The following is a 12,777-nucleotide window of genomic DNA, read 5'->3' on the forward strand; positions in this document are numbered from 1 at the left end:
TTCTCAAAGAAACTGCAAGCATTTTGGAATCGTGACAAAGTCTTCTCCTAAGAATGTGTTTTTTTTTTTTTTGCAAGATTGATAAAGATTGTTTTGTGAAAAATTGAATGGGCTAAATACTCTAAGTTATTGGCATAACTGGAGCTGGGAAACACTTAGAACATTGTAACTCGATTGTGATTGTAATCTCTATTTTATACCCTTGATCTTGTCGCGACCTACCCGAACCGATCGTCGCGTTTAAGACAAGAGGTATTTGTCGATGGATATGAACAACGATTGGTTCATTTGAATGGTGAACCAAATGGTTCATTAATCCAATGACCGAGGCACTCCCAAGCCTCATACCTCGCGCGACGAGAATTGTCTAATTTAAGCATACGATTGGAGTCGCCACTGGCCATGATCAAGGGTTGGCTAGAAACCCTGATCGAGACGCGGGAGTGTCGTCTCGATACATGCAAAAACCAGAGATTCCAAAATTCGGGGACTTGATTACACTAGCAATTTAACTAGTGCCCTTTTGGTACCTAAACTTGAATGTTCGCAAACTAACGTACCGGCCAGCCTATCGAAAAGCCTAAAGCTCGTCCTAACCATGTTAAAAATGGAAAATAACAACCAATGTATTTAAAGTGCACAACCAAAATAAACAACCAGCGACCTATCATCGTCTCTAGAAAGGAAAAGGCAATCAAAAGCCCCAACGTAGAGCCCTAATGACTTGTCCGATTTTTTTTAGAATTTTTTAGAGGGTTTTTTCTCATTTTTTATTTTTTTAACCTAAAATCTAGTGAAATTAGGCCCAAAACTGATTTCTGAACATTTTCTAATTTTCTGATTTCTTTGGAATTTTTCCGAATTTTTCTGAATTTTTTAATTTTTTAGAATTTTTTTTGAATTTTTTTTGAAAAAAATTTATTAATAAAATAAGATCTTCGGACCGGGTCTCCTGACCCGATCCACCCGACTTCCTGACCCGAATTACCGACCCGCCCGGGAACCCAATTTTCTATTTCTTTTCCTGATTTCTTTTGATTTTCCCCTCTTTTCCTTTTCTTTTTTCTTTTTTTTTGTTTCTTTTTCTTTTTCTATTATTTTTTTTTTCTTCTTCATCCCCTCCTTCGTACCTTCTGCCCAGAATGCTTCTGCCCTTTGCTTCTTACTGTTCTTCACAGAGTCTTCTTCTTCTTCAGTCGACCACGCCGTGATCACCCACCGCCGGCCGTCGGCTCGGGCCACCAGCACCAACTGCGGACGCCGGCCTACGCCGTCACCGCCGGACGACGCTGCGGTGACCACGTCGACGACTTAAAGAAGAACCGCACCTCCCCGTCGGCGACCCAAAACTCAAACTCATTTTCCGGTTAGAACATCTTTCATCGGCTAAAATCTTTCGAGCGATACAATGGACACACACACACACAACAAAGATGGGGCAATGAGAGAGAGACTGACTAAGGCGGCCTCTAACCGCGGGCGTCGATCCAACGACGGGAATGGCGCCTCCGGCGAAGGTTTCCTCGATGGCTCACTCGGATACACGACAAAGATGCCACAACAAAGAACAAAACAACACAGCATCGGTCACCAAACATCAACCTCAGGACGAACAAACGTGAATCTAAGATTTTTACGGGTAGACGCGGTGACTTTGGTTTCGGTTTTCATTCGGGCATTTCGTCGAACAGGTGGGATGCACCTAAAACTGAGGGTTTCCAAGTGGATTTCAGCGGGATTCGAAGGTTTTCTTTTATGGAAATCGTTCAATAACACACCCTGGAGGTACAAAGAAACATTTTCCGCATCTCGTGGTGCCGGGCGACCACCGAATAGACTCGGTGTGCCCGGCACCCGAGGGGCAGGGGAGGGGGACCAAAACAGGGCAAGACGAAGAAGACCCACCTGGTTCACGGCTGGCCGGGGCGAGGTACGACGGCTGGAGGCTCAGCGGCGACTCGGACGGCCCTCCGGCGAGTGGGCGAGGCTCTCGGTCTCTCTTTTCGCCCTCAAGATGTCTCTTTTTCCACCTCGTTCTCTTCTCAAACTCCCTCTCTCTTGGATCTCTTTCTGTTGTCTCCTCTTCAGTCCATGATTCCCCCTGTTTCTCCTCTTCTCCCTCTGGAACTCTTCCTTCTCGCTTCTTTCTTCAAGCCTTTTTTTTCTCTGATTACTCCCCCTTTCTCATCTCGGTCTCTCGCTTTGTGTTTCTCGCTCGGTCCCCCCTCTGGCTTCTGCGTTCTCTTTCTTCTGGACGTGCCTTTATCCCCATAAAAGAAGAGGGCAGAGTCCTCTTTTTGTCTCCTGTGAGACTCCTTTCTTCCGTGTCCTTTCCCTCTTTTTCTTCTTTTTCGCAAGTGTCAGAGGGAGAGTCACGGGGAAGAGCTCCCTTTTGTCTTCTCTCTCTCTGCTTTTTGTTCTGGCTTCTGTCCGCTGCGTTCTCCCCTTCCCCAGGTCAGCGCACAGCACAGGGCTAGGAAAGTGAAGTGGGCCAGCGTTGACTAATTCAACGCTGGCCTTTTTTTTTTTTAAATTTATTAATTAACTAATTTTTTTAATTTAATTTTTAAAAATAAATATGGAAAATATGTTCTAATGGGCCCTATTAATGCAAATGCACCGATCGTCTATATGCCATGAAATTTAAAGAAAATATTTTTGTTTAGGGGTTAAAAATCAATTCCTAATTTTTCATGCAATTAAACCCTAAATGAATAAGCAAAATTTAGGTGTCAACAGATCTATCTTGGAACCCTGTGTTACTCTCTAGTGGAGTTGATGACACCGACCAAACCACTTAAATATGGTATCCAATTAATTTTCTTGTTCTATCTATTAAACTTTTCGATCGAAAAGATAGGTTAGGCTGACTTGAAGTAGATTGATGGCGACGGGAGAAGGAAATGTGAAAATCAACAAGTTTGATGGGAAGGATTTCAGTTTTCGAAAATGCCTATTCTGGACAGGAAGAGAATGGCGATGTTCCCGCATGTTTCCACACGGTTACACCTTGCAAGTCCCGGTGCAGCTCCGGATGCTTGTTTCGTGAGGGAAACCGGAAGCAAGAGAATTTGAAACACCGAGCTCGACATGATTTTCACGTCTCGTATCTGCATGGACCTAAAACTATGGAGAAAGGAGGATATTGGCCGAGACCCTAAGTATTGAACGCATTGTCTTATTTACGTGAAAGAAGGGATAGATTTTCTTGTATTGAACGCATTGTCTTATTACAGCTCTGTCACATCCTAGTATCTCTGAGGGTGTTTCCTTGAGGATAGTAATATCAACGCTTGAAAGGTAGACGACACCAATTAAAGCAGCAGCTGAGTGTGACTTCTCCCATTGTTGGGGCCATAACTTTGTCCTCGTCTTTCTCATGAGAAAGATTTGGAGCGTTATCAAGATGAATGACCTTTTGTCATGGATCCCGTTAAGCACGCCAGGACCAAGTGATAAAGAAAGATTGAATTCGATAGCTTTTAACCCTTGAAAACGGAGTTATATCCGTCTAATAGTTTCTAATCAGCCAGCACGAACACAAAATTGAAACGATTATCACGAGTGGACCAACTTTTGATGACCCCGCTCTTGTATTCCCACTTGTTTTTTCTTTTCTCCTTTTCGAAAAAGAAAACCATTTTCCACAACAAGAATCTCTTTTAAAATGGCAAAATCTTCCAACAAATTTATACTAAGACGACCAAGACATTTTCTCTTGACGAAAGAAATGGGCTTTGGCATCTTTTCAATCTACAAAGGAGAAAGCAAAAATCACTTTCCCTAAAGCAAAAGTGGTTTCCTTCATAACTTGTTTATGCGATGTGCGTGTCACGGTCTTCTCCTATTATTGAAGCAGGAGTAATTTTTATTGATCTTAGTCCAATGCTTTTCATGCTCAAGCAATCAATAAAAGCACTCGGGAATTTTTTCTTTTGGCCCCCCAAAACAGGTAAAAAGACGTACGTGAATCATGTGGGAAGTCTTTTGCTTCCCCAATGAAAGAGATTGAGCCCATGCACTTGGCTTGAAGATGACTAAATATGATTCTTGCTTTAAACTAGTCTTGTCAATTCGCTAATGCTCTGGATCATGCTGTAAGAAGTATGCTGAAGTCTTGGCACTGTTTTATTTCTTATTTTCAGTAAAAATAAATATAAGAAACTATTTATTGCACCGACGAGGGGAGAGAGACTATATAGCTGATTTTTTTGAAAAAAAAACAATTAGGTCCAAAGAAATTTTAAGACCAAAATCCAAAAAATGTTCAGTCACAAAAAGTAGTGCATTGTGATCATGAGTAATCTTCCCCGGAATAAGGACATTATCAATGGGGTATCGCATGTGAATATCTGGTCAGCGTTAGTATCTGGGATTTTTTTTTTCGCTGGTCTAACTTCATACATAGGAAGAGAATTTGAAACACCGAGTTCGATATGATTTTCGCGTTTCGTATGTACAGGGACCTTAATTTATGGAGAAAGGGGACAGGGGCCGAGTCCCTTAATACTGTTATTTAAGTGGAAGAAGGGAAGAATTTTTCACATGCTGTACTCTCAGATGTATCTTTCGATCATGCACCTGTTCATAATTTGAGATATGCTGAAGCTTAATGACTTTGATAAAGTTGACTCGATCATGATTTTGAAACTGAAATTAGATCGCAGCTCTTTTCGACACTGAAAACTAACCGACGCATCGAACTGGCCAAAGGTTGACACAAGCAAGACGCTTGTTCCCAAGAGTGCAAGTGCAACTCCAATAATGTATTCCTCACAATAAGCTGCAACATTTACTTGATACATGAACTGGAAAGAACATTCCATCTTGTTGAATAGTCAAAACAGCAAGTTCCCCCGATTTGTTGACTAGTCTACAAGGTTTCTTCCTTCGTCCTCCCTCAGCGAAGGGATTAGGTTCTGTCCCGTTAAGAGTTCAACAAGGATCACTGCAAAACTATACATGTCTCTTCTCGTCTGTAAATTGACTTGTTTGGAAGTACTCACGGGCCTGTCCTTGTGGGTGATAATGCCAGAAAGAGCTGCCTTCACCGTTGTTTCACAATGTGTGAATGGCTGCTGTTTCGTCGGTTTGTTACTCCGTTGAAAAATCTTTCACCGAACGCTGCGTTTCGGATTTTATTAGAGGAGACTTGGGTCTTGAGTCAAGCTTGGACAAAGAATGTCAAATGCATTTATTAATCCCAATTTAGATCTTACACCCTGACTCGATATGATGTCAAACTCGACAATACTAACCATACAACGACAACTCGCAAATATTGAAACTAAGCTATGCCAGAATTTAATCAACGACACAACTTCAAAGTACGTCAGAATTTAATCAATGACGTAACTTAAATGAATACGGTTGGAATTTAATCAACAGCTATACTTTAAACACAGCGCCGGAATTTAATCGACGACACTGAGCTAGTGGTACAACACTGGAATTTAATCAACAATGCTGAACCTGATAAAGATCCTCGTCAGAATTGAATCTACGACACAAAATCTGAAGACTATGACTAAAAACTACTCCTAATGTGCTTACGAATAAAGGTTAAATAAGAGATGTGTTGTGTTGTTGAAGAAGATCCCTTCTACGTTGGAAGTCCTTGAGTATTTATAGAGCAGCTTGACAACCGTTCCTTGAAAGTCGTTTTCCACTTCCTTACGTTTCGTGCTTTAACTGTTTCCTGACTTGTCGATATTGTTTACGCTCCTTGGGCATCACGGAGTAGCTAATTTTCTTCCACGTGTCATTTTATTTCTTGTTATCCTTGACGCCCACGGTCATGTCTTTACCTTTTGACATGTGTAAATGAATTTTTCACCACGTATTACCATGATTTTGCGCAAAACTCACGATTCTGAACTTTGTCGACGTCACGTGCAAAGCTCGTGATCTGGGACTCGTCGACGTTACGTACAAGGCTTAGATTTGTCGACATCACGTGCAAAGCTCGTGATTTTAAACTTGTCGACACCTTTATGACGTGTCCTGTCGACAACTGCCTCTGGGCCTGACTTACGGCCTTTCTCATATTTTTGCCATATGGGCCGTACTTTATATCTTTTGTAACTTGTGGATGGCCCATTCCCACCAAGGGTAATTTTGGGTGTCAACATATGCCCCATTTTAAAATGAATAAATTTGAATTTATTTCTTTTAAATGTGTACCTTGTCTGTGTACGAATCCCTAGGCGATGATTGTGCCTTTTTGTCCTTTGACGTCCTTTCGGGCAGTCTCTACGAATTCCTCATCCAATACCCATTAGACACATCACCTCGTATCTTCCCCGAAAAGTTCTGTCTTTTCCAATCGTCTTCTCCATCTTTTATTCTTGTAAAAACCTTGTTTCATCGTCACGTCTTCTTCTTTCAACCCTAAAAATCCTTTCTTGATCACTTCTCATGGCGTCCAAAAAGTCTGAATATTCATCCAGCGATTACATCGCAGCTTTTGATAAGTTTAAAGACGATCTGCATGCTGGTAATTGCTTCTTTCATTTACTGAAAGCTGTCGAGGGTGAATACAACTGTTTCTCTCTGGGTCCCAGTTTCATGGACCATCTTAATATACCTGTGAATCTCCAATTCCACTTCCCGTATAAACACAGTGAGACCTTGGCACTGCAATATTCTTCTATTACGGATGTGTGGTCCATCGAGTCTTCTCGATTTTGAAGTTTCCCTTCTTACGAAGAGGATTTTCACAAATGGTTTATTCGGCTAAAGACTGACCAAGAAACTCGACTTTTATGGACAGCTGCTGGAATCGACATTGCTCTTGAGGTCAGTATGTCATCTTATGACCTAGAACGTGGATTATTGGGCTCCGCCATCACTTTCTGGTCCTCTTCCAGCAACTGTTTCTTTTTCCCTTGGGGCCACATGTCCATCACTATGCTCGATGTCTTTACCATAGCGGGCTTTGAATTGGTTGGTCATGCCGTCGAGGATTTGCCCGTACTGTCCACTCCCTTCATCTCTGAGGACGCTTTGGCATATAGCAATTTCTTGTCCCGATTTTACCGAGCTTCGGGTCCTGTTACTCAAGATGAGCGTCTCTTTTTCTTGCTCTTTTGGCTATCAAAATATGTGTTCTACAGTCCTGCCCTTAAAGTTTGCAAGGACTATTTACAAATTGCCACGGCCCTAGCCACTGGACAACGTCTTGCCTTGGCCCCTCTTGTTCTTGCAGTTTTGTATAGAGGGTTTATCCACGCCTCTCGAGCAATGAAATTCGGGGATTCTGGAACCATTTCAGGCGCTTTTTGGATACTTCAAGCATGGATGGCTTTGTATTTCCCTTCTCTTTTTGGTAAAAACACTCGTCATCTTCCCCATCTATCTCTGCAAGGGTATAGACAACCTATACCTTTACCTCTGGGCTGTCGATTGCTGAGTCGTTCTCCTCGACATATTTCTTCTTTAGCGCCTCCTTTTATCTTTTATCTTCGGATTCTTCTTGAACTGAATCATGACCAAGTCATTTTCTTTAAGTATGGCCGTGGAGAATTTGATTATTTGTTCGATCCAGCTCGATTCAACCTCTATAGGCTTTTTTGGACTTGCGCTTTGTCTGCAGTAGATCTTCCCATATGGACTTCATTGAAGGGTCGATTCTATCCTGGGTTTGAGGTATATTCTCCGCAATATTGTGCTAGGCAATTTGGACTCTGGCAAGCAATTCCCATGCCAATTCCTTACTCAATGGGCTTTTCGGAAGGAACCAAGAAGAAAGAATATTCTCTCAAGAATCGAAGCCCACTTCTCTGTTGTATTAAAATTGCCAACACAATGCGTACCCATTATAGTGCGGACCTCTCTAATGCTTTCAGAGCTCGTCCAGGACACCTTGCTGAATGGCAGACTTGGTAGTATTCCTTTGCATTTGAGAGTACATACGAAGAGGCTCTCCGGCCTGCGATTGATCGTGTGAAGCGGAGTGGTTCTAAGAAACCGATTGCTCAAGGTATAGACATCATCACTCTATGTTCCTATTCAATTTCACTCTAGCGCATCTTCTAACCTTCCATCTCTTAATTCAGAAATAGATGATTTTTGCCCATTAGTGAGCACACAGGGAGCTTTTGGTCGTAACAATCAATTGTGTGGCACGCTCGTGAATTCTATCTCAAAGAAGCTACAAGTGTTTTGGAATCGTGACAAAGTCTTCTCCTAAGAATTTGTCTCTTTTTTTTTTTTTTTTGCAAGATTGATAGAGATTGTTTTGTGAAAAATTGAATGGGCTAAACACTCTAAATTATTGGCATAACTGGAGCTGGGAAACACACAGAACGTTGTAACTTGATTGTGATTGTAATCTCTATTTTATCCCCTTAATCTATCTTGGAATTCTGCGTTGCTCTCCAGTGGAGCCGGTCATACCGACCAAACCACTTAAATATGGTGTCAAATTAATTTTCTTGTTCTATCTATTAAACTTTTCGATTGCTTGGTTTCACAATAATTGGTATAAAAGATAGGTTAGGCTGACTTGAAGTAGATTGATGGCGAGGGAAGAAGGAAATGTGAAAATCAACAAGTTTGACGGGAAGGATTTCAGTTTTCGAAAATGGCTATTCTGGACAGGAAGAGAATGGCGACGTTCCCGCATTTTTCCACACGGTTACACCTTGCAAGTCCCGGTGCAGCTCCGGATGCTTGTTCCGGGAAGGAAACCGGAAGCAAAAGAATTTGAAACACCGAGCTCGACATGATTTTCACGTCTCGTATCTGCGTGGACGTGAAACTATGGAGAAATGAGGATATTGACCGAGACCCTAAGTAGTGTTATTTACGTGGAAGAAGGGATGGATTTTCTTGTATAAAACGCATTGTCTTATTACAGCTCTATCACATCCTAGTATCTCTGAGAATGCTTCCTTGAGGATAGTAATATCAAAGCTTGAAAGGTAGACGACACCAATTAAAGCAGCAGCTGAGTGTGACTTCTCCTATTGTTGGGGCCATAGCTTACTCCTCATCTTTCTCGTGAGAAAGACTTGGAGCGTTATCAAGATGGATGACCTTTTGTCATGGATTCCGTTAAGCACGTCAGGATCGAGCGACAAAGAAAGATTGAATTCGATAGCTTTTAACTCTTGAAAATGGAGTTATATCCGTCTAATAGTTTCTAGTCCGCCAGCATGAATGCAAAATTGAAATTAGTATCATGAGTGGACCGACTTTTGATGACCCCGCTCTCATATTCCTACTTCTTTTTTTCTCCTTTTCGGAAAAGAAAACCATTTTCAACAACAAGAATCTCTTTTAAAATGGCGAAATCAACCAACAAATTTATACTAAGACGACCAAGACATTTTCTCTTGACGAATGAAATGGGCTTTGGCATCTTTTCAATCTACAAAGGAGAAAGCAAAAATCACTTTTCCTAAAGCAAAAGTGGTTTCCTTCATAACTTGTTTATGCGATGTGCGTGTGTCACGGTCTTCTCCCATTATTGAAGTGGAAGTAATTTTAATTGTTCTTAGTCCAATGCTTTTCATGCTCAAGCAATCAATAAAAGCACTTAGGAACGTATTTTTGGCCCCCCCAAAACACGTAAAAAGAAGTGCGTGAATCATGTGGGAAGTCTTTTGCTTCCCCAGTGAAAGAGATTGCGCCCCATGCACTTGGATTGATTAAATGTGATTCTTGCTTTAAACAAGTCTTGTTAATTCGCTAATGCTCTGGATCATGCTGTGAGAAGTATGCTGAACTCTTGGCACTGTTTTATTTTTTTATTTTTCGGTAAAAATAAATATAAGAAACTATTTATGGCACCGACGAGGGAGAGAGAGACTATAGAGCTGATTTTTTTGAAAAAAAGTTTAGGTCCGTAGAAATTTTAAGACCAATATCCAAAAAATGTTCAGTCACAAAAAGTAGTGCATTATGATCATGAGTAGTCTTCCCCAAAGGAAGGACATTATCAACCGGGCATCGCATGTGAATATCTAATTAGCGTTCATATCTGGGATTACTTTTCTTTTTCGCTGGTATAACTTCATATATTGGAAGAGAATTTGAAACATCAAGTTCGATATGATTTTCACGTTTCGTACGTGCACGACCTAAACGTATGGAGAAAGGGGATAGGGGCCGAGTCCCTTAATATTGTAATTTAAGCGGAAGAAGGGAAGAATTTTCATTTAGTATACTCTCGGATGTATTTTTCAATCATGCACCTGTTCATAATTTGAGATATGTTCGAGCTTGATTACTTTAATAAAGTTGACTCTGAAAACTGAAACTAAAATCAAGTCGCAGCTCTTTTCGACTCTGAAAACTAACTGGCGAATCAAACTGGCCAAAGGTTGATACAGGCAGGACGCTTGTTCCCAAGAGTACAAGTGCAGCTCTCATGGAGTCCTTACAATAAGCTGCAACATGTTCTTGATACATGAACTGGAAAGAACATTCCATCTTGTTGAATAGTCAAAACAGCAAGTTCCCCCGACTTGTTGACTAGTCTACGAGGTTTCTTCCTTCGTCACCCGCCAGCGAAGAGATTAGGTTCTGTCCCGTTAAGAGTTCAACAAGGACCCCGGAAAAACTGTACACGTCTCTTCTATTCTGTAAATTGACTTTGGAAGTACTCACGGGCCTGCTCTTGTGGGTGATAATGCCAGAAAGAGTTGCCTTCACCGTTGTTTCATGATGTGTTAGTGGCTGCAAATCCGAAGATGTTGCTCAATCCAAGTCCACACGATAAGACCCTCTCGGTCATAGACATATCGAAGCTGGAGGACGTCAAGTCCCATCTATATGGAGCCAAGTTGCACGTAAACTAACTTAGACCGGCATGGTGGGATCCGACGGATGACTTGTTGATTGCGGTCCCTGTGGTCTTCAATAATGTTATCCCCTGAGAACTTGTATGAGAATAGTTCATTGACTTAAAAGTCTCCAACAATGATTGAATAGAGAGACGATGGGTCCTTTGCTAGTTATTGCGCTGAAGATGACTTTCCTTGGCCCACAAGCTTCAAGTTGGAGTGCCACCACTAAACTTGACTAGGTCAGTGGTCTCGAGTCCACCTATCATCCATGAGATCAAAAGTTATCGTTATGCCATGATTGAGCCTTTGACAAGCACAAATTGCTACCTTCTGTGAACATATTTATGGACTCTCGACACATCGGGTCAGTTATGTCGACAAGCTTATCTCTAGGGTCTCAAGTGGTGCTGAGCAGCTGTAATCTAAATATGATATTTCGCAGTGGATGCTTGGCTACGCAGCCCTTTCATTCTTACGATCACTGTTCCATAACTTCTACGTTAACACAAAATCTTTCACCATTTGATAAAATAAGAGTTTATGAACTGGAAATGAAGATGCAGCTCGCCGATGGCCTCCTGTGGAAAAATCCGCACAAAAAATATCAAAACAATGGACAACTACAAGGAAAGGAGTAGTGTGCCATTTAGGCCTAGTAGAATGCGCAGCAAATCAATGCCATTTTTGGGAGTTTTATCGAGTGAAACAATACAATTTTCGATGGGAAAAGTACCAAAAAAGTCATGACCCAATATCATTGGTACAAATTCAATCCTAAACTTTTAATTAGACTAATTTAATCCTAAACATTTTCATATTGATATCAATTTATTCCGTCCTGTTAATTTAGACTTGAAATCGCTAACGTAGATGCCAGCTGTCCTATGTGGCATGGCCGGCACTAACGTGGGCATTTTAAATAATATTTTAATAATGTTTTAAAATTTTTAATAATTTTTCTCTTTTTTTTTTGGCGAGGGAGTCAAAGCCCTCGCCCAGGCCGTGAGGGTACAACCCTTGCCAAAGTCAGCGAGGGTGACCCTTGCCCATACCGTGATGGTTGAGCCCTCGCCAACCCTCACCTATGGCTAGTCGCCGGCCATGGCTAAGTACTGGCCATAGGCAAAGGCAAGAAAAGGAAAAAAAAAAGAAAAAAAAAGAAAAGGGAATTTTTTCAAAAAAGTTATTAAAAATACTCACATCAGCGCTGACCATCCGCCGAAGGTGCAACATACAACGGCCGGCGTCCACCTCAGTAATTTCCGGTATGAATTTGAGATTTCGATTCTTGATTGTGCTTGTTGGTCGGCCACGCTTTGGCAATTCCTTTTCGTTGTTGTTTCTAGTCCAGGCGAATGGATGTGGGCTTAAGGGGGGGGAGGGGCCCCTGGCTGCAAGAGAGACCCAATCAGGTGGATAGTGAACTTTAGGAAGAAGAATTGGGTTTCAGAGAAGTAAGCACTTATTAAACTTTCCATTGTAAAAAAGGTTTCAAACTTATGAAAAAGTGAAGAATTCACAGAGAAAAAAAAACACAAACGCTAGAGTTTGAAAAACTATAGAGAAAAGAGAAGCCAATATTGGTCATGATCCCTCTTTCTCACTTGTAGTTTTGGAGGTGATTATCAACCGAATAGAAAAGTAGATACAATATTGAAAAAACCACAGTTATTGATGTTTTTCAGCAATCGGATCTAATGCACGTGTGCAAACACAATCATCTGAATACAAAAGTTCTTACTCAAAGAATTTGGTATGTGTGAAGTTCCAAACGAAAATGGAAGAATTATACACCCCAAGGAGCGCATCTAAGGGGATCTTATGTTGTCAAAAAGCAGTGTTCGGGAAAGTTTGAACTACGAAAAAGTCCGTAGTTTAATTTCACAATTTTTGTGCTCAGACATAAAACTAAATTATGATCCCAAAGAATTTTGTTACGATAACCAACATGAATTGCGTTCTTTAAGGGCAATTAATCAATGGA

This window comes from Syzygium oleosum, unplaced genomic scaffold (assembly GCF_021117445.2).
Source record: "Syzygium oleosum isolate NSW1041296 unplaced genomic scaffold, Sole_v2.1 Sole_v2.07, whole genome shotgun sequence".
Classification (NCBI taxonomy): Eukaryota; Viridiplantae; Streptophyta; class Magnoliopsida; order Myrtales; family Myrtaceae; genus Syzygium; species Syzygium oleosum.